General features: G+C 35.6%; 1 protein-coding gene and 1 pseudogene across 1 annotated transcript in view; one reads left to right on the forward strand and one right to left on the reverse strand.

The window, feature by feature from the left end:
- Positions 1–26,144, forward strand: part of ADCY2 (adenylate cyclase 2) — a 523,876-nt gene that overhangs the window by 317,870 nt on the left and 179,862 nt on the right. The window lies entirely within an intron of this gene.
- On the reverse strand, positions 2,970–6,510 carry LOC140501596 (protein diaphanous homolog 3 pseudogene; annotated as a pseudogene).

Consider the following 26,144-nt stretch of genomic DNA (forward strand, 5'->3'; position numbering starts at 1 on the left):
TAGGACAATGTCATCCCAACCTTAGGTGAACAGAATGCAACTTTAATATAAAGTTCAAATTCAAGAAATATGTTGGAAAATTGACCAAACAACAATAACAAAAAAGAACCTGATCAGAAAAAATTATGAAGTGGCAGGGAAGACCAAGACAAAAACTCAGAAGACAATAAAGGCAAAACAGCTAAAACCAAAGCTTCAAATGCTATATGAAATGAAGGCAAACAAGAATTCCTGGAAGATTTAAAGAAAGAGATAAGAATGTTAGAGGAAAAATTGGAGAAAGGAAGAAGATGATAAAGGAAGGGTGGATTAAGGAAGACAGTGGTTAGAAGTAGAATAGACTTTTGAGAAGGGACAGGATAAAAAGAGGGAGAGAAGACTACACAGAATAAAATGTGATAGAGGGGAAAAACACAGTTTGTAATCATACCGCTGAATATAAATGGGATGAGTTTACATATAAAGCGGAAGCAAATAACATGGATTAGAAACCAGAATCCAACCATATGATTTTATAAGAGACACACTTGAAACAGAAAGGCACACTCATAATGGTAAAATAAAGCAATGGAGAAGAATCTAATAAGCTTCAACAGAAGTAAAAAAAGTCAGAAGTAGCAATCATGATCTCAGACAAAGCAAAAGCAGAAAGAGACTTAATTAAAAGAGATAATTAAGGAAACTACATTTTGCTTAATAAAGTACCATAAACAATGGAATGATATTTAAAAATTGTAGTTAGTTCCTTTGATATGAGCCTTATTTCTCATATATAGAGAATTGAGTCAAATTTATAGAAATAAGAGCTATACCCCACTTGATAAATGGTCAAAAGATATGAATAGAACACTCTTTGGAAGGAGAAATCAAAGCTATCTATAGTCATGAAAAAAATGCTCTAAATCACAAATGATTGGACAAATACAAATCAAAACAATTCTGAGATACCCACTTCACCCCTATTAGATCTGCTAGTATGACAGAAAAGGAAAATAATAAATGTTGGAAAAGATGTTGGAGTTGGAACACTGATGCATTGTTGGTGGAATTGTGAACTGATTCAACCATTCTGGAGAGCAATTTGGAACTATGCCCAAAGGGTTATAAAACTGCATACCCTTCGATCCAGGAATTACCACTACTAGGTCTATATCCCAAAAAATAGCTCACTCATAGAGAATTATCAGAGTGATCTGTAGGCAGAAGTTATTCTTCCACAATAAAGGGAAAAAGGAAAGTTCCTTTTACCCTCACTCTCCTCTTTCCCATACTGCTTACCATACAAATAGAAAAAGTACCCACATGTACAAAAATATTTATGATAATTCTTTTTTGTGGTGGCAAAGAATGGGAAATTTAAGGGATGCCCATCAATTGGGGAAGACTGAACAAGTTGTGATATATGAATGTAAAGAAATAGTAGTGTTCCTTAGGAAATGATGAGCAGGTGGATTTCAGAAAAACCTGGAAAGACTTACATCATCTGAAGCAAAGTGAAGTAAACAGAACCAAGAGAGCATTTTGCGCAGTAGAACAGAAACATTGTGTGATGATCAAATATGATAAACTTTGCTCTTTTCAAAAATACAATGATCCAAGACAATTCCAAAAGACCCATGATGGAAAATGCTATCTGCATATAGAGAAAGAATTGTAGAGTCTGAATGCAAATTGAAGCATACTCTTTCTCCTTTTGTGTTTTTTTCTTTATTGTGATTTTTTTTCCTTTTTACTGATTCTTCTTTCATAACATGACTAATGTACATGTATAATCTATGTCAGATTGCTTGCTCTCTTGGGGAGTGGGGAGAGAAGAGAGAAAGGAAGAAAAATTTGAACTCAAAGTCTTATAAAAATTAATGTTGAAAACTATCTTTACATGTAACTGAAAAAATAAAATACTACTAAATACAAAAAAAGAGAAGAAAAAAGCATGGCAAGACCTATATCAACTGATGCAAAGTGAAGCTGAGAAGTACCAAGGAGTCACTGTGCACAGTAACAGCAATGGTATAATGCAACACAAATGTGAAAGACTTGTCTACTCTGATTAAATCAGTGATTCAAGACAATTCTAAAGGACTCATGATGAAAAAAATGTTATCTGCCTTCAGAGTGAAAAGTAATGGACTATGAGTGTGAATTTAAGTATAACTTTCCCATTTCTCTTTTGCTTTTTTTGCAACATGGCTCATATGGAAATAAGTTTTGCCTGATTTCACATGTATAATTGATACCATTTTGCTTGCCTTATAAGTGGGTAGAGGAAGAATTGGAGGAAGGGGGAAAATTTGGAACTCAAATTTTTAAAAGAAGAGATTCCTAAACATAAGTAATATTTTTAAGCACATGCAACAACATTGAGAAAGGCCTTAAAACATTTCGAGTGCCCTATTAACATCAGGGCTAACCCAAAGGAATTAACTCTGGGCTTACTCTTCCAAATCCAACTTAACACTAGCAGATTTTGTCCTCCAGGTGAGAGTTAACTGCTCTTGCCTTCAGGCTTCTATCATAGGGTAGTTTGAAAGGGCTGCATCTAGCTATATCACTCATGAACCACCATCCAGTGTGTCCCTCCCACTCATATAAGTTAATTAATTGATATCAATTAACTTTTACCAAAGGATATTTACCAAGAAGACAGAGTAAAGACAGAAGTTAACAAAAACATTCCCCAACTACACGGCATATACTCCCTCTTGTACATATCCTGGAGAGAGTGTGCTCAGCCTTAAAGTAACCATACCAGTTGAGGCCCATGTATAGAGAATGTGTTCAGGCTTATGGCATCTTGCTCCTACTGAGTCCAGGAGCCCTTTTATCCCATTTCAAATTCTACCAGACTCACTTTTTGGCAAGATTTCAAACTGGCTTTTTTTTCCTCTTTAGTGAAAGAAGTTTATATTCTTTGAAGAGAAATTAACAGAATAGCAATGCCCCTATTTTTATAAAAATATTTTTAAAAGAAACCTATTTATTAAAACCTATCTATAAAAGTTATTGATGGTCATATAGTTTATAAATCCTGCAATATTGTTAGCTCATGATATAAAAAAATGCACAGTTGGGAAACTAGAAAATGTTAATTTTGTACTACCATCATGATTGAAAGCTAAAAAAAAGGCTTCTAGAACTGATATAAAATTTCAGCAGCAAAATTTTGGTATAAGATGTATTTGCATTGTGTACAAGCTTAAGTCATATAGTCTTCATACATTATCTCTTTGAAATGGGCTTAATGTATGCCTTTCTGTTGTGAAGAATCCAATCAACCTGAATTAAGCAATGAATATAATGTGTCTACTAGTCATTTGACATGTCTGTTTCATATTTCTGATGTTACAGTGATATAATGCAGATCACAGCTACAGAACACACACACACACACATATATATACATATACATATATGCACGTATACATTAAGAGTTCAGTTCTGGAATTGTAACTCATTGAACTGCATATAGACAGCAAACCAAATTATTTAGACCTACAGGCATATCATGTATTTTCTTTAAAAATAAACATTGTTGAATAGAGTAGTCACCCACCTGTTAACTAGAGTTTTATATATAATTCAAACTCTCTTTCCAACTATAGTAGAACAGATTGTCTACAAAAAGGCAATAAGCCCATTATAGCTTTGCACAAGGTCTCAGACATAGAGCAAAAGCATTACAGATATGAATTTTAGATAGAATTGTGATATACTTTGAAATGCATAACTATATAAAGCCAGTTGTACAAAAGTAAGGCATTTTAAAAAGTGTTACAGCCAAGTATAGTATGGCATTAGCTGCTTAATCATTTTTTCAACTGAATTCATAAAGTTTAAAGTCTTTGCCAGCATTGCCTCCCCTTCAGGAAGTGATTCGGTTTTAGAAATAGAGCCAAGGAACTCCATTTCCTTTTCTTTGATGCCTTATATGTTACAGGTGTCCTTCCCAATATCCTCGATCCTCAATGTGGATGAATGAGTGTCTTGATTATAATTAAGTTCCTTGGCAATAGGTGTTCTGGCTCAGTTAAAATTGAATGTGTGGTGGGAATGCAATTCTTTCACCAGTTGCTCCTCCTGGCTCTCATGGTTACATACTTCCAGAACAGGGCTCTGTGAGATTGGACTGAGATGCTGTCAGATATCTTTAGGCCTTGGTGTCCTTTTTCCTTCAGTTTCAGAAAGCAGCACCTGACTGCAAGGCTTCCAGCATACTATCTGTCACTCTTTGTATCATTACTCTCAGTTTTCATTTTTATCAAGTGTTTCTTTTTTTGTTGATGATGATTTTTCTCTTTCTGCTATTTCCTCGACTATTCTGGCACATTTCTTTTTTCTCTCAGCTTCTCTTCCTTTGGTGTTCTTCATTACTTGCATGAATATAGTTCCGAAGTTATTTAACATAGCTAAAAAATAATTCTTCCACAGACACCTTCTTCATGTCAATAGCCCATTAAGCTCTGTATGTTTTTTCTGTGTTTTCATGCATTCTTGAAATTTTTTGAAATTGTTCTTTTGCAGAGATCACAAAACTGGACTTCTTTCTTAGAAACTTGTCATCGTTGTCCTCAGAAGAAGGAAAGGAATCCAAATCCTTCTTAAACTGCAGAAGTTGCCTTCTGTTTTAAGTTCTCCAAGGTTTTCTGCAGAGACTTTGCTAGCTTTGTCTAGATGCTCTAAATCATTAACAAACTCAGGATATCTGGTTATTTCTCCTCACATACTTCAGCTAGAAAATGGAGCAATGTTGTTTTCTGTTCTGATGACTTTGTGTCTTTTAGTTTGCAGAGAGAGCTAAGGTTGAACCCAAAGGTCTGGGCATTCTGGGAACCTACATTCCCATAAGCAATATAAGTTCCAAAAACTTGCTGAAGCTTTTGTTATCTTGTCACAGGCTGCGCTGACAGCCATGATGTCAGGTGTGAGGCTGTTCACCTGCTCTTCAAACTGAAATTTAAAGAGAATGGCACTTAGACATGGCCATAGTCTTTTCACTGTGCTCATTACAACTGCAAATTGTTCTGGCTCACATAGGTTATTATATTCATTCTTGAATTTAGTGAATTCAGCTGCTCCTGATCTGGCAGGTGCTTTACTAAATGCTGAATCATGCACTCTCCCAATTGTGTTTAATCTACTTCCAACATCATTATTTTTATTTCTTAATGTGGCACAAGAAAAGAACCCAGAAAGATTGAAAGGTTCTAGGCAATTTTGGAATCCAGAACTTTCACTTCTTTAATTTGTTTCTTTATTGTTCTCTGTAAAACCCTTCTCTTCCTTTTTCTCTTTTCTCCAACAGCAAAACATATTTTCAAGTTTACAGAGTGAATATGTGTTCTCGCACTTTTTTTATTTGCTTTTAACCAGAAATAGTTTCCAGTCAATTCATGATGTCTGATCTTTAACCAGTTCAGTCCTATCATAGTGATTTCAGGTTTGAATTCTTTTTTTGGTTTCAATCCAAATGGCAGTGTTAATGGAGGAAAAGATAGGCGTACTTCAAGAAATCCTGGAGAAAATAGTGGAGAAAGAGTAAAACCAAATGCTATTGGCTTTCCTGGAAGTGGGGGTGGAGATGGTGGTGGTGGTCATTGTGGAGACACACCACCCAGTAGCAGGGATGGTGGTGGAGGTAATTGGTGATCAATTGACTGTGGTAAAAAAGTTTTTGAACCAGGTGGTAAAGCATTAAACTGGGATTTGAAAGTCTGTAATTCTGCTTGGAGTTCAGTGATCTCTTCTTTTTTTCTGTAATTGGGGCTGAGCTTCTTGGTGAACTGTAAATTCTTTTTTCAGATTTCCTGGGAAATTCTGATACTTTTTCTTCAACTTCTACTTTGGCTTGCTCAACACAAGCATCTACAAATTGTCTTAGATATACATCTAATTTTTGTATGTAAAATTAGAATTATTCCATCTGTATATAATACTCTCTGACATATGCATTCTTAAATTAATTTGAAACATTGTAGTCATATAAAATAATCATTTCTGATGAGCAAAAGTTGTTGAAATATAGAAAGAAATTATCTTGTGCTCTTGTTTCCTTCACTGTTTTTCATTATGTATTGTAAACATCATTCACTTCATCAGGTTCAGTTCTAAGATTCTCTAAATGATGAGAGAATTCAATAAAATCTTCTTTATTCTCATCAAACACTTTAGCTTGATATCTAGACTGTTACTTTTGAGGTAAGCAGTATTTGTTTCAATCCACAGCCACATAAACTCATTTCTGATGTGAAGTCTGAAGTCTAAGTCATCGGGAGATGTTAACAGGGACAATGATGAGTTTCATACAAGCTACTTGCAGTTGAATAGAATTTTCCTGAAGACCTTCTACAACTAAGGAAAACCTTTCAATTTTTTTCTTCTCCAGCTATAGTTAAGGCTTTTAAAACTTCTTCAAGGACATTTTCATCTTCATCAATACATATTGCAGAAAGTAATTTAACAACTTCTACCATCATGTTGGCTTGCTTGTCACCTTAGCCTCAATGACAGACATTTCTCCCATAATTCTTTCCAAACCATGCTTCCTGCATCAATCATGCATCAACACCTTCAAACTTGTACAACTTTGTGCTGATTCTTCCTTATAATTTTTTCCTGGATTTTGATATTAATCATTTTTTCCAAAATATCCAGCAATAACCCAAGACCTTCATGTGCAAAGTTTTCCACCCAGCTGATAGGGTTACTGGTCAAAGCCACCCAGAAGAAATCTCAGCATGTGACAAGTCAGTTACCATTTTCAGTTGATAGATGAATTCCTGAGGCAATGTTTGCCAGATGCTCTTGAGATATCCCACCTTAGAAGCAGTATTCATGGATTGCATGACCATTTCTTTTTTGATTCTGAAGTTCTTTTCCACAAGGCCATGGTGCCTTTTTATCTTCATTTGAATTCAAATCTCTCATCTTTTTTTTTCAAAAATTGCCAGTTCTTTCTCAGACAGTGGTCTAGGATTATTTTCCATCACTTCTGAGGATGTTGAAAGCCAATTAGTGCTTGAAGAAAATGTGTGCTTTAGGTTAATGGAGGTTAATCTCTTTTATTTCCTGGAATTCTTATGCTGGCAAATTTGTCCAAAAACTTGGCTGTTTTCTTCCTGGGATTTTCTGTGGTTTGGTGTCCTGGCCACCCAATGACCCAAGAAGTAGAATGACAAGGACAAGGACAAGGATGGTGCCCACAACCTACTCCTCTCCATCCTTCCTTAACACTGCCAGAAGAGCTGGAAAAGGTGGCGGTGGCAGCTCTGCCCCAGTGTGAGGGGAAGGTGAGGCTGCTAACCCCATGCCTACAAATCAGGCCAGAGCCAGGGGCACTGACTGACCTCATCCCTACACCCCAAAATGACTTTTTCTTGGCCAGGTTTCTTGACTGCTTTAGTGGCTCCTCACCAAGTTCAGCTTGGCTCCATATATTGGTAGCAGCTACTCTGAAGGATCTCCTATCCTTACCAGTTGCCTTGCCACCCCTCCCAAAATATTTATTTGTCTAATATCAAACAGAAAAGAGATTAAAAACTACTGGTTCCATACATTCGATGGCAAATGGTACCAACGTGGGAGATACCCCAGCCTGCCCCTCTCCCACTCAGCAGCACACAGCAATCCTTCTCACATAAGAGTTACTGTGAAAGGAAGAAAGTGAAAGAGGCTCAAAGGAGGGATGGATAAGTAATTTTACATGTAAACTCAGTTTTTACTTCATTATTAGTCCTTTTTCCCTCTGAAGCAAATTATAAAAGTCCTCTTCACCTCAGCGTTCCAGCCTCTAATTCTGTTATGACAAGAAAGCCCACCAATAAAAAATTGAAAGTAAGCATTACATGTTTATGGATATATGTCATGAAATGTAAGGGTCAATTTTTTAATGGTCTCTAATAAACTTTTTCCCCCAAGTGCTATCAAATAAAACTGAGTTGCAGTACCTCTCTGGTTACAAAAAGCATTCTTTTCATTTTGTAGGGCAGTTGCTTGGGGAATATTGTTTTGCCTATAAAGTTACTGACAGGACAAATGCATTAACAAATTATTTTTCAGCCTATAGATGAACAGTCCTCTGGCAACTCAGCAAGGACAGAATCTGTACCATCTAGTAAGATTATTTTTTTTCACATAGCTCTGAGCCATCTTCATGATTCTTGATTATGTAACTATCCAAGTAAACTGTACTCGTGTCATTGAAATCAGTCTAGCACTAAAGTTCCCTGATTCATACTGAATGTAAGCAGATCTTTTTTTAGAAGTCTGATCAAACTGCAAAAATATCTGTGATTCTTAAGACAGATGGAATGAAAGAGAAACTATCTCCTTGGATGACTCTTTCTTATTAATCAATGAATTCTGTTTCCATCAACAAAGTTCCTCCTGTACATCTGAAAATCATTCCTAGCTGCTGATATTCTATGATATATACAGGTAATACTTAAGTACCTAGCACAAAAATAAGTCCCTGACCAAATTATTTTAAGGAGAAAATAATTTTTCTGAATATTAGTATTAGCTATCTTTTAAGTCATAATTTCTTCTATTAAATATGAAAAGACAGAATAGAGTACTGGAAAAAGCCCAGTGCTTAGAGCCAGAAGTCCTGGGTTGTTATGTGAAGTTAGCAAGTCACTTTATTCTTTGAGCCTCAGTTTCCTCCTCATCCTCAGATGAGATTCCTAAATGCACTTCCTGTCTCATAGGATTGTTATAAGGAAATGACTTTGTAGATCTAAAGTTGCTATATCAACATAGGTTATAATTATTGAGTTTCAGGAAGTCATGAGTTTCTTTTTTTCCATATATAAAATCGATCGGGTCATAAAGCACATAAAGCATCAGAAAACTAGAGAGCAATCTAGGTGGGGATAATCTCTCTCCTTCCTTATAGCAGTAGACATGCAGAATGAAGTATCCATATTGTTGTACCAGTTGTGGGCAACTAGTACTAATTAAAATCTCCTTTTCATTCATTACCTATGAATTTTAACTACAAAGTTTTCTATATTGTTGTTTATAGGTTCAGAATCATCTTAAAGTTATTTGGAGAATAACAAAAAGCTTCATAAAGGGTATAGTCTAAATAGTCTACCATTTGACTAAAACTTCAGAGAATACTGGAAAATAGACTGACAGAAACTTGGCACAGATAAACATCTCACAAAATATGCCAAGATAAACTCAAATAATACAGGATTTAGGCATAATGGGTGATATCATAAGTAAATTAGTGGAACATAGAAGAAATTACCAGTCAGATCTATGGATAGGCTAAGAGCTCATGATTAAATAAAAGATAGAGAGGTTCATAAGAGGTAAAATGGTTAAGTTTATGTAAAATTAAAAAAGGTTTTGCCCAAAGAAAAATAAAAATATAATAAAAGCAGGAAACAGGAAAAACATCTTTGTGTCAAGTTTCTCTAATAAGTCCTCATTTCTCAAATATTATAAGGAACTGAGACAAATTTATAAAAATAAGAACCCTTTCACTATTGATAAGTGGTCAAGGGATATGAACAGTTTTCAGAAGGAGAAATAAAAGCTATTGATAATCATATAAAATTGTTCTAAATCATTAATAATTAAAGGAATGCACATTGTAAAAGCTTTGTGGTACCACATCATAGCCACAGAATTGACTTAAGATAACAGAATAGGAAAATGACAATTGTTGGAAGGGATATGGGAAAATAGGTACACTGAAGAATTGTTAGTGGAGAGCAATTTTGGAAATTGGAATTTGGAAAAAAAAAACTATTATATTATGCATACACTTTGACCCAAAAATATCCCTTCTAGGTCTATATGCCAAAAAGAGGAAAGAGAAAGGACCCATATGTACAAAAATATTTATAACAACTCTTTATGTGAGGGCAAGGAATGAGAACCTGAGGGGATGCCCATCAATCGGGAAATAGCTGATCAAGTTATGATATATAAATGAAAGTGAAAAATAGAATGCTTTGATTTAGACAACATCAGTTTGTTCTCTGGAAGCAGATAACTTTTCATTATGAGTCCTTTGGAATTGTGTTGTTTCATTGTACTGCTAAGACTAGCTAAGTCATTCACATCATACAATGTTAATGTCACTGTGCACGGTGTTCTGGTTCTGCTCATTTAACCTTGTATCAGTTCATACGAGGCTTTCCAGGTTTTTCTGAAATCATCCTGCTTGTCATTTCTTATAGCACAAAAATATTCTACCAGAATCATATACCACAGCTTGTTTAGCCATTGAAGATCTTTCAATTTCCAGTTCTTAATTTCAAGCCACAAGGTCTCAAAGGAGAGAGGAGAGAGAAGGTATTCCCCTTTCCTAATTCCATTAATGGCGTTCATTCTGTGGGTGAACTATGGGTGGTCTTTACTGCCTGGATGCAGTGGCAAAACAAATAATGAAGTTGTCTCAATCTGGAAGTTTTAAAAGACCTAGCCTGTTACAGCTTTGTTTCCAATCAAAGAAGGCTACTCCTATCTACTTGGTAGGGGATCATGGAGAAGCAAGATGCCTTCATGTTTGGCAACCTGGGAATATTCCAAGGATGCATAATATACTGGTTGCTTCAAAATAAGATTGAAATTTAAATCACTTTAATGAATTGGCTTGATATCTATTTTGTTCTGAAATGCTAAATAGCTTCTTTCATTTTAATTTTTTAAAGATGATGTTAAACCTGCTTCTTTTTTCTTTGTGGGGAAGAATGATAGTAGGTATTTTCAAAGATCATGAGCTAAAAGTGATTAAGTAAAACCAAAAAACAAGAAGAAAGAGTTATAGACACTTGATTTTAATATGGAAATAAAAAATGAGGTAATTTTCACAAGGTAGCACCAAACTTTTCATGGCTCCCCTTTTCCTACAAAAATCAAGAAGCAACTCCTTTTCTTCTATTACAAAATCCTTATCAGCCTTGCTCCTCAACTAGTCTAACTTTATTTCATACTCTTCCATAACACACAAGCTAACTCCCAGTGACTAATTTCCTTGTTGTTTCCCAAACATACCAATTCTGTATCTCCTTCTTTGTTCATGCTGTTCTTTTCGCCTAAAACACACTCTCTCTCTCTCTCTCTCTCTCTCTCTCTCTCTCTCTCTCTCTCTCTCTCTCTCTCTCTGTCTCTCTCTGTCTCTGTCTCTCTTTCTGTCTCTGTCTCTCTCTCTGTCCCTATCTCCCTGTCTCTGTCTCTGTCTCTGTCTCTCTGTCTCTCTCTCTCTTGCTTTCTCTCTTCTTCCACCCGGTGAACCCCTATCCTCCTTTAAAGACCCAACTCAAGCCCCAACTCCTCCACAAAGCTTTCCTGTAATACTGTAGCCCAGATTTATTTTGTTTGCCTTTGAATGACACATTCTGTACAGCAGTGCTGGTGATGATTTTTCCATCATAAGTAGCTTGTACTACTCCATCTTAGTATTAATTCCCTATCCAGGTTGTAATAAAATCAAGGGATATGTTCTGTTATTTCCTCATAAATTAGAAAAAAATGAATATTCTCTCTTTACTTAATTAGATCTGAGTCTTATTCACAGTTTATAAATTAATTAGAAAAAAAATTCTTTTCCCATATGCTTTCCTTCATCTCTCTGACTCATGCTACCTGGTCTCATAGGCTTAAGCAAACCAATGTTTACATAGGTAAACTAATGTTTACTAATGTCATTAGGAATATTAGTTCTTAATATTTAATAGTGTAACAAGCACTAGCATAACAATTTGTGTACTTCAACAATGTTTCAGCTGTGAAGAAGATTATAGCTCTATATTACCTAGAGCCCTTAAATACTACGGCTGATTCCTTAATCTAACAGTTCAATTCTTTCAAGATGGCAATCAAAGTCACTTACTCATCTCTTTAGGATATCTTCTTTACCATATACTTTTCCATAGGATGAGATAAACCCTGTTCTTTAAGGAAATATCTCTTTAAACTCTTTTTCATTGACGGTTAACTCAGACTCAAAGGAAAGAAATATACTTAGTCCATTCAGTTTCTTGACTCTCAAAGATGACAGTTAATTTCCAGAGGATAGTTAAACAACCTCGCTCCAAAAGCTCATTTGAATCTTACATACTATATTCATATATGTACAGTCTTGTACTATTTTAAATTACTTGATTTATGTCAGTTTCTTCTCGAATTATAAGCACCTGGACGCTACTACACACTATACTTTTAGCACAACATTCTTAGTACCTAACATACTACTCAACATAGTGATATAGACAGGGAAGATATCTGCTCATTTTAGTTTGCTAATTTAAAGAAAATCTACATTGTACCACATTTTGTTACGAGTTGAGACCAAAATTCAGAACTGATCTAGAAAATATTTGATTAGTTTCTATTTTCCCCCCAAATGTCATATGTTTATTTAAATGTATTTATGCAAGATTTATATGTAAATAGGCATTTGCAAGTTGTGTTAAACTTCAACTTAAAAAAAATTACCTTGAAATAACTTTGTCAGAATGAAGAATATATAAGCCTGCTATAATAAAACACCTGTTCTGAGCTTCAGTCTTTGTAATTATATAGAACACCTAATGATGCGTTGCAAGTTATTTACTCTCTTTTACAAAACGATAGTAATTATAGGGAACTTCCATAGAAGCTGTTCACATTATTAACTGCTTTGGCATTTGGCTTGAATTTACTTCTGGGAATAGAAGTGGAAAATAAAAATGACAATAGCAATTTTTTTAGATCATAACCATGCTTAGCAGATATTCTTGGCAACCTAAAATTGTTTTTTAAACTTTGGATGCTTTAAAATTTTGAACAATACACAGAACATGGTAGCCAAATGAGAGATATATAGACTAGCAGATGTATACCTACTACAGAGTAGATATATGGATGTGTGCATCAGTAAATGTACATACATACATATATATGCACACAAATATATGTTTAGTGATAGGGTTATTTCATTGATAGCACATTTACTGATATGGATGAGGTTATTTAACATATATTTATATATGCATATATATAGTAGGATGATTACAGATAATATGATCCGGTGCTCCAAATGAGGCAGAACCATGTCCTCATTCTTTCCTCCCCATTTTTCTTCCACATAGACACCAGGAATTTCAAGGGAGTTTAGAGGAAGAGGGATTGACCCAACATTTGATCACTGCAGACTGAAGTCTATATAACTTGATATGAGGCCTCGAAACTTTGAAATGATTTGGATCTCAGGGTTGTTGGAAGAGGACAGGCCCATTTGGATTAAAAGTATCAGTTTGCATTTGTATTGGGCTTGAACAAAAGATGTGCAACATTTCAACAGAAGTTACAATGAAGCAATTTCAAAATTGCTTGAAAGGTGTCTTTATCCACTATGCCTAGGAATATTTTATCTTTTTTAAATAATGAGCAAAGTATCCACGAATCCATTGACTACGAATCCCTTCTCACAAATTTCATAATGTAACACAATTAAATACTTCATTGATTCTATAAATTCATCAATGCCAGCATTCCATCCAAAGGTACACTTTTCATCCTACGTCATTCTATCCATGTCATTTAAATTCTCCGCAAGATTTCCACCTCACATACTAGAAACTCATGTGCATCAAGAGCCAAAACAAGGCAATTCAGGAGACCCAGGGAAAAGCTCAAACATGAAAAATGTTGCCTTTCATCTAGCCAGTTTGCTTCAGACTCATAATATATGCTCCAAATTCTTTTTAAAGGTGAATGTACTTCTAATATATTAAGTTTGTACTTGTAATTTTAGGATGAGATAAAATACATAATTTGAATACAATTCATTTGAATTCACTATGAGAGGACTGAAAACTTTTGCTAGGTGATGTTAACATAAGGATTGTATAATTCAAGTATACAAATCAAAATGGTGCTTCACAACTCTACATAAATAATTTCCATGACTCACATCTTCTTAGAATCACAGTCAGAAAGGACTTCAGTGACCATCTACTTAAAATCATACTAGCAGTAATCTTCTCTAAGATATTCTCAACAAGAAATTGTATGACTTACACTAAAAGATTTCTAGTTAGGGAGGATCGCTACCTCCAAAGATAACTCATTATTCTCTCTCTCTTCTATCATGAATTTAAATTAAATAGTCACTTCCATTCTTCCACAGATTTTCCTTTTTTTTATTTAGAAACAAGTTTCTTTTAATGGTTAGAATCGTCACCAGACTGCCATTTCTTCTCATTGTTTAATCCATTGTTTAAAGGATAAAATAATCAGTAAGAAAACCCAAGAATTTACCAGAAGCTTTGGTTTCAGAGTTGAGAGACTTCCACCATAAATCCAGATAACTGAAGTTCACGATCACTACTATGTCATGATTTTACTATAGGGTTATAGTCTGTTTTCCCAATCCATCATCTATTTCTGCCTTCTATGTTAACATTTCTTAGTATATTTCTAATGATGTCATCATTTCTGATTGATGTTTAGCCATTGTCTTCCACATTGCTTTCTTCCTTTTTTTATTTCCTCATAAACACATAATTTAAAAAAAATATACAGTGCTTCCAAATATTTTCTTCTGTATTCCATCAAAGTTTGGTGATATCTATGAAAACCCATTTACTTCTTTCCATTAGGATCTTTAGTTTATTTTGTGTATTTGTGAATCATCATGTAAGGCCACTGGTGTTATTCCTCTCTCCTCAGATTTTGTTTCCTATGAACAACTCTTATTATTTTTCAATAAGTAATCAATCACAAACTACATATTAGGCACCTACTTGTTTTCTAAGGACTATGCTAGATTCTGAGGATATAAAAAACAAAAATGAAGCAATCCCTACACTCAAGAAACATTCTCTCTTCCATATTTTGTTCCTTTTAGTGCTAACCTCCAAGATTATATATCAACATTTCTCTCACTTCCTAAGCCTTTTTAGTTTAAATTCCTCTTAATCATATTTTTATCTACAAGATATAAATAGATTATAGATAAATAGATGGATGGATGATATTTAGATAGATAGATAGATAGATAGATAGATAGATAGATAGATAGAAAGATGCATTTTCATAAATGTATACTCCATGTTTGGTCGAGTACATCATTCCTTCATTTTAAGCCCCGATTCAGAGATCTAAATTCTTGTTCTCAGACATTCTCTTCTTAACTAGCTGTGCATTTCTCAAATCTACCTTTATCTTCTGAATCTTTTCCCTCTAATCACTTTTAACTGATGAAAAAAACTAAACTAGAAACCTAAGGTTTTTAGTTTCTTTCCCAAGTGATGTAACTTGTAGACATACTTTCTAGGTTCTTCTAGCAATTTCATTTCTATCTGCTGGAATCACCCAAAGTAGATCCTGAATCTCATATTTGGTAAGTCTTGGGAAATTCTCCATTATAGATATATTCCATGAGGATAATAGATGTGTGTATTGTTCTTAACAAATCAGCAAATAATTACCTTACTACCATTCATTGAGAAGTCAAGAGCCACCACTACTAATCTCTTCAAATATGTGTCTTCTTCCTCTATCACTTGCTAAGCAATATTTCTCCTGATGCCATGGTTAGTTAGATCCCACTCTCATTGCTTGGAAGAAAGGAAGAAATGAAACTGTTTGCTCCTCAGAGTTCTATATATTATTTAGCTCCATGTTTTCAATGGTTCTTTTTTCCCTTTTTTTTCTATGCTCTTCCACATTCCAACATCCTACTGCGGGCAAGGATTCTTCTAAGAATCTTTAGATCTTTTTACTTTTTGTTGTTGTTTTCATATTGAACTATTTTATTTTAAGGAATAATTAATTGCTTCAGATAAGCTGGAAAACATATCTTACATAGATAGAAACATATTGCTTGTCTTCACAATCAGATATCTTTTCTTTGATATTGTGTTTTCTTTGACCCTATAATTCTTAGGATAATTTTTCAATTGTTTTTCATTCAAGTCAGATTTGAGGTAATTGAAGAGTGGATGTGTTATAAGGAAGAAGCAAGTGTAAAGTACTGTTCTAGAAATTTGATAATCCAACCATGTAGGTGTGTAGCATTGTGGCTGAAGGAGTAAAGTAAAAAAGAATGCTATTATATTTTATAGTTCCCTCAGGTGTGGCAGTTTGTCCTTTTCTAAGGTAGAGAGGAATGAGTCATTAGAAAGGAAAGAGGTAAATGTGGGTCCAAGGTTCCAGAGGAAGCAGAAAGGATTGATTTGATATAAGGTCCTTTACCTCATAACAGCAAAAAAGATCTAGTTTAGTTGTACAATATAATTTTAAATGACATGTCATATATTTAAAGTACGCAATCTAAATAAAAACCTAATGTTAGTTATAGTTTGTAATTCATGATGTTCTAATTAATTGCTATGAATTACACTATGGCATCAATGGGGAATGTTGAAGTTATAAGGATATTGGGTATTTGTGCATGGAGAGAGGGGGAAGAGCGAAGAGAGGAAAAGGGAAGAGGCGCCTTCTGTCCTGTAAGGGCCCCTCCCGCTCTAAGAGCGCCTTCGGGCTTTCCTGACCCTACTTAAGCTCTCCTGCCGCGTAGTTTGCACCTGAATACCGTGCCTGTTAGATAACAATAGGTGTGCCCAGATCCAGGCCAGTCTCGAGGGCGGGGATGCTCTCTCCCTTCACGTTCTCACGGGAAGAGGCGGAAATACACGAGATCTCACTCCTCAATTCCCTGCTGTTTCCTGGGCCTCATGAGAACTCTAAGGTTTAGAAGCTCTCACCTTTACCCGCCCGAGACTGTCCACATGGAACTGAGCTTACACCCCCAACAATAGTTAACTAACTATAACTAACATAAGGCTTTTATGTGGTTTGCACACACACACAAAAAATGTAATTTCAATATTTTGAGAAGCCCTGATTTGGTTGTACTCATATCCACATTGATCTCAATCCCTCTATGCTTTTTTAATTAATCAATCAACAAGCACTTATCAAGCTCCTATATTGTTTGGATTCTGTAAATACAAAAGAAAACACAAAAAAGTCCGTGCACTCAAAGATCTTGCATTCTATTGGTGGAAGCAACATGTTCACATAAAAATATTTACAAAACAGATATGAAATTAATACAAATGAATTTTGAAGAGGGAGGAACTAGCAGCTAAAAAGATCAGGAAAAGCTTTGTGTGGGCTGTGGCACTTGAACTGGGCTTTGAAAGACTCTAAGGATTCTAAGAGGCCCTAGTGAGCCAAGTACATTTCAGGTAAAGGAGGGAAGCTTTTGCAAAGGCATGAAGATGGAGAGGTGGAATATCATGTGGGAGAAATAACGAAAGGGTAAATGGCCAAACCATGGAGTATTAGAAGGGGAGCAGCGTGTAATAATCCTGAAGAGTTATGTTGAAGCCAGATTGAAGAGAACTTTAAGTACCAAATAAAAGAGTTTATATTTTTTAGAGGCAGCTAAGTGGCATGATGTCTAGAGCTTTGGGCCTGGAATCAAATCCTACCTCAGACACTTGCGAGGAGTGTGATCCTGGGCAAATCATTTAACTTCTGGCTACCTCAGTTTCCTTATTTGTAAAATGGGGATGATAATAGCCTCTATCTGACAGTATTATTGTGAGGATCAAATAAAATAATGCCTGTAATGCATGTAGCACTGTGTTTGGAATCAAATAGGCACTTACAAATATGTTTGCTTCCCTTCCCCATTTCATATATGAATGAGGAGTTTGTACAAATTCCATTCTACTCTACAATAATTGTAAACTTAGTATATCCATTACTATTATCCTATCCCATTTATGATCAGCCAAGCTACAACAAAAGAGTCCATTAAATTCCCCTGATTCTCCTGACCCCTGGCTGTAGTACAGTGAGCTTCTGTCAAATGTCCATGGTGCACAAACTATTTTGGATGCCTTTTTCTTTTTTTTTGCTTCATTGCCTTTTTTGTGAATTTTGCTTAAACTAGCATCTCATTAAGAGACTTCATGAGTTATAAAGTATATTGCATCATTCTAATTGTAGTAAGTGTCTTTTCAAGTTGCAGTGAAAATGATGCAATTATCCTACTTTTTTCCTGACTGACACCTTTAGAAGAAACCTTTTACATTGGTCTTTATGGGCATGCTTCTTCACTAACAAACTCACATTACATACTTTAGGTAGAATTTAACTTTAATAAAATTTAAAAGTCTATCCTAGGATTAGATATTACTTAGTAATAAACAACAATGTTCCAAGAGGATAGCAAATTTGTTTTTTAGAAAAATTAAACTTAATAGAAAATGACTGAAAGAAGAAACATATATCAGGACAGAATAATGTTTGGAGACGTACACTGAGTGCAAAAATATGTTAATATATTGGCATAATTTGAGTAAGTTATAACAGTATCATAGAAGCTTTTAGGGACAGGGAGATAAGGGGTCTCCACTGTAGTCTCAGAGTACACAAGCAGGTATAAACAAGCAAGTTATATACAGGATAAACAGGAAGTAATCAACAGAGAGAAGGCACTAGAATTACAACAGATTGGGAAAGGCTTCCTGTAGAAGGTAGAATTTTAGCTGAAACTTCAGGGAAACCAAGGAAGTTTGAGGAGGAAGAGCATTTCAGGCATTGGAGACAGCCAATGAAAATGCCCAGTGCTGAAAGGTAAAGTGTCTTCTTTGAGAAACCGAAAAGAGAAATTTGTCACTGGATAAAAGAGTGTCAGAAGGAATATAAGGCATCAGAAGACTGGAAAAGTGAGTGGGTGTGGCCTCAAGATTCCAATCTGTAACAGTTACTGAGGCAGATCTGTGAGAATGGTCACTCAATTTATTAGGGAGACTGATAGTCACTAACCAATTGGGACCAAGACCTTTTCTCAGTCAAGGACCCTGATACACAGCAGTTGAAGAATTTTATACGCCTTGGGGAGTCCCTGGGAGGTACCTTAGTCCATGGGAACTTCATTCAGAAGCATGGAAACTCCTATGATTGGCTAATGTACACAATTGGAGGTACTCCTATAATAGGCCAAGGGTGAGGTCCATCAATCACAACCACTTTGTCAGCAGGCCTTTCATAAGTCATCCTCTACAGGTCACTAACTACAGGCTGTCAATTGCAGAACATCTTAGCAGGAGCTTTCTAAAGGTTCCAAGACCCTGTCTACGACATCTCAGAGCCTGCCACAAGTCCTAAGACCCTGTCAGCAAGGTCTTAGGCCTTCCCCAATCAAACACTAGTATTTGTCCAACAGTATCCTGGGGTCCAAGGAAGTTGTGACTTTAAAGCAAAAGTCACTTAGGAATGACGGTAGTGATCCATAGGAGTGAAGAGATATTGCTGAGGCTTATGAATCTTATCTCAAGCAGATTATATTTAGAAGAGGGAGTAGTATTAATAAATCCTTAAAATTATATAACTTAATATGACTATCTGATAAATCCTATACAATTAAACTAATCATCGATGCAAGGTGAATTGATTAATCATACCTCTTCTAACAGCATTAACTAACATAACTAACTCTAACAATCCTATTCTGCTTAATTCACTAATATAGTCACTGATAACCATTAAATCAATCACAGTGAACTGAGTAAATACTGATTACATTGAGTACAAGTATCCAAATTATCTTCATGTCTGGGAGGACTATATAAAGAAAGGCTTTGAAAGTCAGAGGGTTGAATTTGATCCAGGAAGCAATCGAGAACCTCTGGAGTTTATTGAATTTGGGGATGACATGAACCAACCTGTGCTTTAGGAAAATCATTGTGATGGCTGAGTAGAGGATGTACTGAATAAGCAGACTTGTGGCAGGCAGACCAATATGTTGGTCTCTGAGACCAGAAAGGTGAAGCGACTTCCTTAAGGGCACAAAGGTAGTAAAAGCAGCACAGTTGAGGTTCCAATCATTCTACCACACCATTTTGCTTTCCTCTTTTCCTTCATCCTCAAACTCCCAGGTATATCCCAAACTTTGCCCTCCCCACCCCATGCCTTACTAAATATCACAGAGACAGACAGACACACACACACACACACACACGCGCGCACACACACACACACACATACACACACACACAACGGAACTAGCTCATACTATCTCACAAGAAGTGGTTGCTATATTCTCATGTTGAGAAATTATTGTTTTTCTGTCCTGTCCAACCCTTTCTGATCCCATTTGTGGTTTTCTTGGCAAAGATACTGAAGTGGTTTGCTATTTTCTTCTTTGGTTCATTTTCCAGATGAAGAAGCTGAGGCAAACAGGGCTAATTGACTTGCGCAGGGTCCCATAGCTAGTAAGTGTTTGAAGTCAGATTTGAACTCAGGAAGATGAAATCTTTTGGACTCCAAGCCTGGGTTCTCTATCCACTGAGCCACCTATACACCAAATACACCTATACTAGCTGTGTAGTTATACTTCAGAAATTGGCAAACACTAGAAATCAAATTAATTTATTATTTTGTTGATTGTATAGGCTTGAAAAAAGTAATGGAGAAAATATTAATAATGCAGATTAAATTTAAAATTTTATTATATATATTTTTATTTTTGAGAGCTTATTTTTAAATATTTACTATCACACAGTTGCATATGACACATATGTACATATGTGTACATTTGGGGGTACTTGCATGTATATACATGTGTGTACATATATGCGTGTGTGTATATATTGGAGAGAGAGGTATACAAAGAAAAATAGTATCAATTATTTATAATATTCCAGTTTTATGCCAGGTAAACATGATTGAAAATTGAAATCTACATTTGGGTCAATGCAATGTTTTTCATAATTTTCTTGAGATTAATTTGCATTTATATCAGCAAACTGATAATTGAGTTATTTTACTTATAAAAAGGCACTTTTGAAGACATTAAGGTGATAATCCTCTACAATTCATTCATAGTTGTAGCAATATCTTGTTTTTGCTTTATTATATAAATACTCAAATGGATTTGGGATCTCATTGATTAGAAATCCCTTTCATTGATGCAGATTTCAGTTTATTCAGAACAAATAAATAGATGTGCTTCTAACCCAGAATGTAATAAAGACATGAAAAAGGTTACACAAGAGGTGGTTAATAAGAGCTTTAAAAAGATAAATAGGTTTAACTCAATTTAACAAACACTTATTGGATACCTATTAGGTGCAAGATATCGAGCTAGGCAATAGGATACAAAAATCAAAAAAACACTTGTCCCTGCATTTAAGGAGCTTAGATTCTATTAGAGAGTTGCATGTAAGATGATAATTAAACATTAAGTAATTTAAAGGGGATAGAGCACTCCAGCTGGGGAAAATCAGGAAAGATATCATGTAAGAAATGGGACCTGAGTTGAGCTGTGATGGATGGAAATTTCAATTAAAACCATAGCTGTTTGGAAGTATATTACTAATCCATTGGAGTTGATGCCAAGTATGAAGGCACAATGTGATCACAGGGAGAGACAGTATTAGGACATGCCATGAGTCTGACTTAGTATGCTATTTCCAATCTACTCAGTTCTTTGAGTGATCTAAGGACAGCACTAAATTAATTGCCAGAAAGGGGTTGTTGCTATTGTTTTTAGCACACTTAAGACTTAGGACAGTTTCTATCATACTGAAAGACAAGGCAAAAAAATCTCAGTCTAGATATATATCCTCTTCTTGGACTGTCTACAACTAAGCTTTCTGAACCATTTAACCATTTAACATCTGGGGGTAAAAACACCAAAGGAAACTTCACTCTCTCATTTAACGGTTCATACATTTCTTTTACACACAGTAGGGCTGTTTTCATGATGAGTTCTCATAGTGAATGTTATATATATATGACTGACTAGTCAGATACGTTGAAACCTTTCTATTACTCACATACTCTGAAGCTGGACTTCATTCACAGTCATAAAGCATTTCAGAAAGTCAGGGGGGGTTCCTTAAAGCTACTTCAACTTTCCATACTGAAGAAACTCTCACGACTCTGTTTTGGTCTCATACTGGCTTGGATTTTAAATGTTTACTTTTGTCTAGGATAAATGTCATATCTCAGTGTACCACCCAGACAAAAGGGGCATCTGAAATATTACTCAGTAGTCATGTTCTTAATAGGTATTCATCTGTTTGATTTTTAAATTTAAAAAAAACTTGTTTAAGACTGCTCTAATGGGGGAAGGGAAGGGAAGGGAGGAGAATCGGCAGACTGTTTTGATAACTTTGAACTAATTTAATTTAGATTATCTACAGAGCTAAGAAGGACAAGAAAATAATGCATTTAATAAGCCACTATGTGATACTGGGTAAAATGTTAAAGCCAACTAAGCTTCAGAGGTACATAACAGTGTGTCTTCATATCCCTGAACTCAAAATGACTACTTACCCCTGTTCACTGCTGACAGGAATTTGGAAGTAAAAGGGGTAGGGGAGGAGAGGTTGAGGAAGATAGTGAGTAACAAGGTCAAGGAAGGAGAATGTGTGCTTGAACTTGATGAGACATGAATTCCTCCTCCCTTCATGCTTGATTGCTTACAGTCACATTGTACAGTATGCTGCCAGTTGGGTGGCTGGATCAGTTTACCTAGTCCTTGCTATGCATACCAATTCATACCAGCCAAAAGGACACGTTGTTATTCATGCCAAAGAGTACTGCCAGTTGTTCAGATGCCCATATCTTAATCCTTTGATCCTGGGGGTTAGGGAACGATTTTCACATTTCATATGCCTTATGCAGTTTATAGGGGTAAATTTGAAAATAGCTTCATTTGCCAAGTTATTAAATAGTCATCATTTAGAAAAAGTGATGGCAACTTATTGTATTTAAATAAAGTAAGGGTAAGCATAAAACAGAGGGTTGTTTCTTTTCATTGAAAATGCTCTTATAACTCATTTTTAGAAATTTTGAAACAGGACATAATTTCTTGGACCATAAAATACCATACTCACCGTGCCCTCCCACTACTGAAATGTAAAATGCTGAAAGTGCCCTTTTAGGGAAGGGACTTAGAAGAGTTGTCTCGACGACTAATAATGTTTTTATATCATCCCATCATGGAAACTATTCCACCGATGTAGAGAGTGGTGGAATGTCTTTTTCTCATAGAGGGAGAGGTAATTACTCAGCCCAGTGCAAGGGACTGCTAAATATGCCATGAAATGTCTAATTGGGAATTGAGTAAGAAGGAACAGCCTAAGCTCTCTTCCCCTGTTAAAAATATCAGGAGGAGCAAGTGAACATTTTGGAGAATTTCATTTTCTCTCTCCCACTGACTCTATTTACTGACAACCAGATGGACAATAAAGCAATGACACTGTAATGGCTCCCCTTTCATTATCTAACCAACCCTGATCACTCCTGTGACCCCTTCTAACACTATGCCAACTTGTCTTTCCACTACCTTAGGGAGAAATGAAAGGGATACACAAACAGGAGAGAGGATGTGACTAGCTTTTATTTATTTTTTAACCTCTTGGCAAGTTCTCCTCTGTCAATGTACTCAGTGTTCCTTCTTATAGTTAGACTCTTGAAGGAGGTGAAACACATGTGCAGTTCACTTGGATGTGTGGTTGAACTGGAGCTCAATGCCAGTGCCCACACAGCTGCTCTTGACATGATTTCTGAATACCAGGTGTCTGGTCTGGGTAGTGATCACTAGTGTAAGGCATTTAAGATTCCACAATTAATACCTTTGTTTTTTTCAATCCACTGAGACAGCCATAGAAGAGACCCAAATTCTTAGCCATTTATTCTTTCCATTTTATTTTTCAATTTGTAACCATATATTTTCTCCCTTTCCCAACATCTCCCAATATAAAAGAAAAAGAAAAATAGAACCCTTACAAAAATATTCATAGCTAAACAAACAAATCACCCCATTACCTCCAAAAGTACATATCTTACTCCGTATCTGGAGTCTATCACCTCTCTGTTTGGAAGTGGGTGACTTCATCACCAGTCCTCTGAAATCATGGTTGGATTTGCATTGATCAGAGTTCTTTCAAGGAAATTTAAAATAGAAAGACTGATAGAGTAGTAACATCAGACTGGGATGATTATCTCATGCTAAGGGAAGAAAACATTAATTAGAAATAAATTTTCACTTTGAGGTACAACCAATGACCTACCCCACCCCTAGCCTCCTGTCCCTGGCCCAGAGTACATGATTTTATACTGGATGGGTTCTGAGCCTCCCAAATAGGCACTCTTCCAGTTTTATAAAGATTGATCTCAGAGTCACTCTATAAAATCTTTCCTTATCAACTGCAACAGCAATGTAGCAATACTCAGTAGGTGCCCTGGATTGATGCCCTTTCCTGCAAACATGGGCAGCTAATCCCAAAACTGCTATTTCTTAGAAACTGAACTTTCCATTCCCTGAGTGTACTCTCTTGCTTTTTTTAACCTATTTTCTGTATATCAGATTTCCTATAGCCTATTTCACACGAGATTTATCCACTACTGAACCATACTGTATTTATATTTTTACTTCCTATGAAGGGAAACGTGTCTTGACTTTACAGGGAAAATTATATCCATTTAGAACACTATGCCTTCTGTTGAAAGCAAAGCTAAGGAGACATTCATGGGTTATATTATCCATAACAATGACTGAGACCTCTGAATACCTCAGTTTTTCTATCAGAATAAATATTTTTTTCTAACACTGATTGTTTTTAGGCCTAGATTTTTAATGCCAGCAAATTACTCAAGTGCTTCAATGAAAATGATATGCTTTAACTTTGGTGAGTGCTGCTGAGTTTTTTTATGGAGGTTGATTCCTTCTGTTTTTGAGCAGCCACTGGTTCTATTGAATTCAGTTCCAGTAAAATACTGTACAATTATTTAACTCTCCCAGAAACTATGTAATTTAAACCGAGAATTGGCAAGAATCAATGTGTCTGCTCTGTGTGTGTGCATGTGTTCATGTTCCATTTTCATTTATTCAAGAAGTTAGTATTGCCTAGACTAACTTTCTTTGTGAAATAGTTAATTGTGTTCCACCTTCCCTAAATAAGAACCAAAGGAGATTAATAAGTGGATATCAGGATGCTTGTCTACTTTTCAGTTTGTGCTGGAAACCCTTAGCATTTTGTGCTTAAAAACGCTATTTTGTGATTTCTAAGACCAACACTTGCCAATGAGTCTTTAAATATCTATGACCTTGCCCCACCTACTGTAACAATACATGAGTGGGACCAGGGTGTTTCTTTCCTAATGATGTAATAATACCTGCATGAGGTACTTGGCAAAAGAAGGTAATACTGTTTTAGTGCTGCGATTTATAATATTAAATTGTACAGATGGATAAACCATAATTGGTTTGGCCTAACAATCTACACAGGAAAATCCAAATGGATAAGTAATGTCTATTGTCCAGAGAAGACTGTGCAGTTGAATGTACAACCCACAGAACTGGTCTGTTAAAACATATATCTGGGACAGGCACTGAAAATAAAGTATGAACAGGGTCTAGAATTAAACATGACAAAGAAAGAAGCCTGGATTCTTCAGGGGGATTGCAATTCTTTCAATGAACCTTTTTAGTGAAATCAAAAATCATCTTTTTTAACATTGGTTTTTGAGTGATACAGTATACCTACATGTCATGGAATTCCCACAGTCTCCAAAGAATTGAAGCTAAGAACAGCCAAAAAATAATGGAGAAGTGTGAGTAAGCTATGATATTTTGCCAATGAGAAATTGCTTAGCTGGGGTTATGAAAAATATCAGAGAGATATATGTCTGGGGAGAAAAGAAGATGGCTTCATCGCATCAAGAAGGCCATCCAATTAGATAAACATTTATGAAGTGCCTGCTAAAACAACAAGAGGTGGTGATGGCTCCATTGGTACTCATATACTGACAAGAGACCTAGAGGGTGGGCCCTCAGTAAGTTGAATGGACCCACTGGGGCAAATCTAGGGAAAGACATTAAATTAGTAAAAATCATAAAGAATGGGCAGGTATTGATAGGATGTATTAATGGAGGAAGTACCTACATCTATGAGATCACTAAGTCATCAAATTATGTAAGTATTTGTACCAAGATACAAATTCATTTATACATGGACATGAGTAGGGAAGCAGTGTAACATGGTAGATAAAGAACCAGACACAAAGCTAGGAAGATTCCAGTTCAGATTCCACCTCTGAGACATATGGGCTGTGCGATGCTGCACTGATCACTTAACAATCAATTGGGTAGTTGTCTTCTCTGCAACTTA

The sequence above is a fragment of the Notamacropus eugenii genome, chromosome 4, assembly GCF_028372415.1.
Source record: "Notamacropus eugenii isolate mMacEug1 chromosome 4, mMacEug1.pri_v2, whole genome shotgun sequence".
NCBI lineage: Eukaryota > Metazoa > Chordata > Mammalia > Diprotodontia > Macropodidae > Notamacropus > Notamacropus eugenii.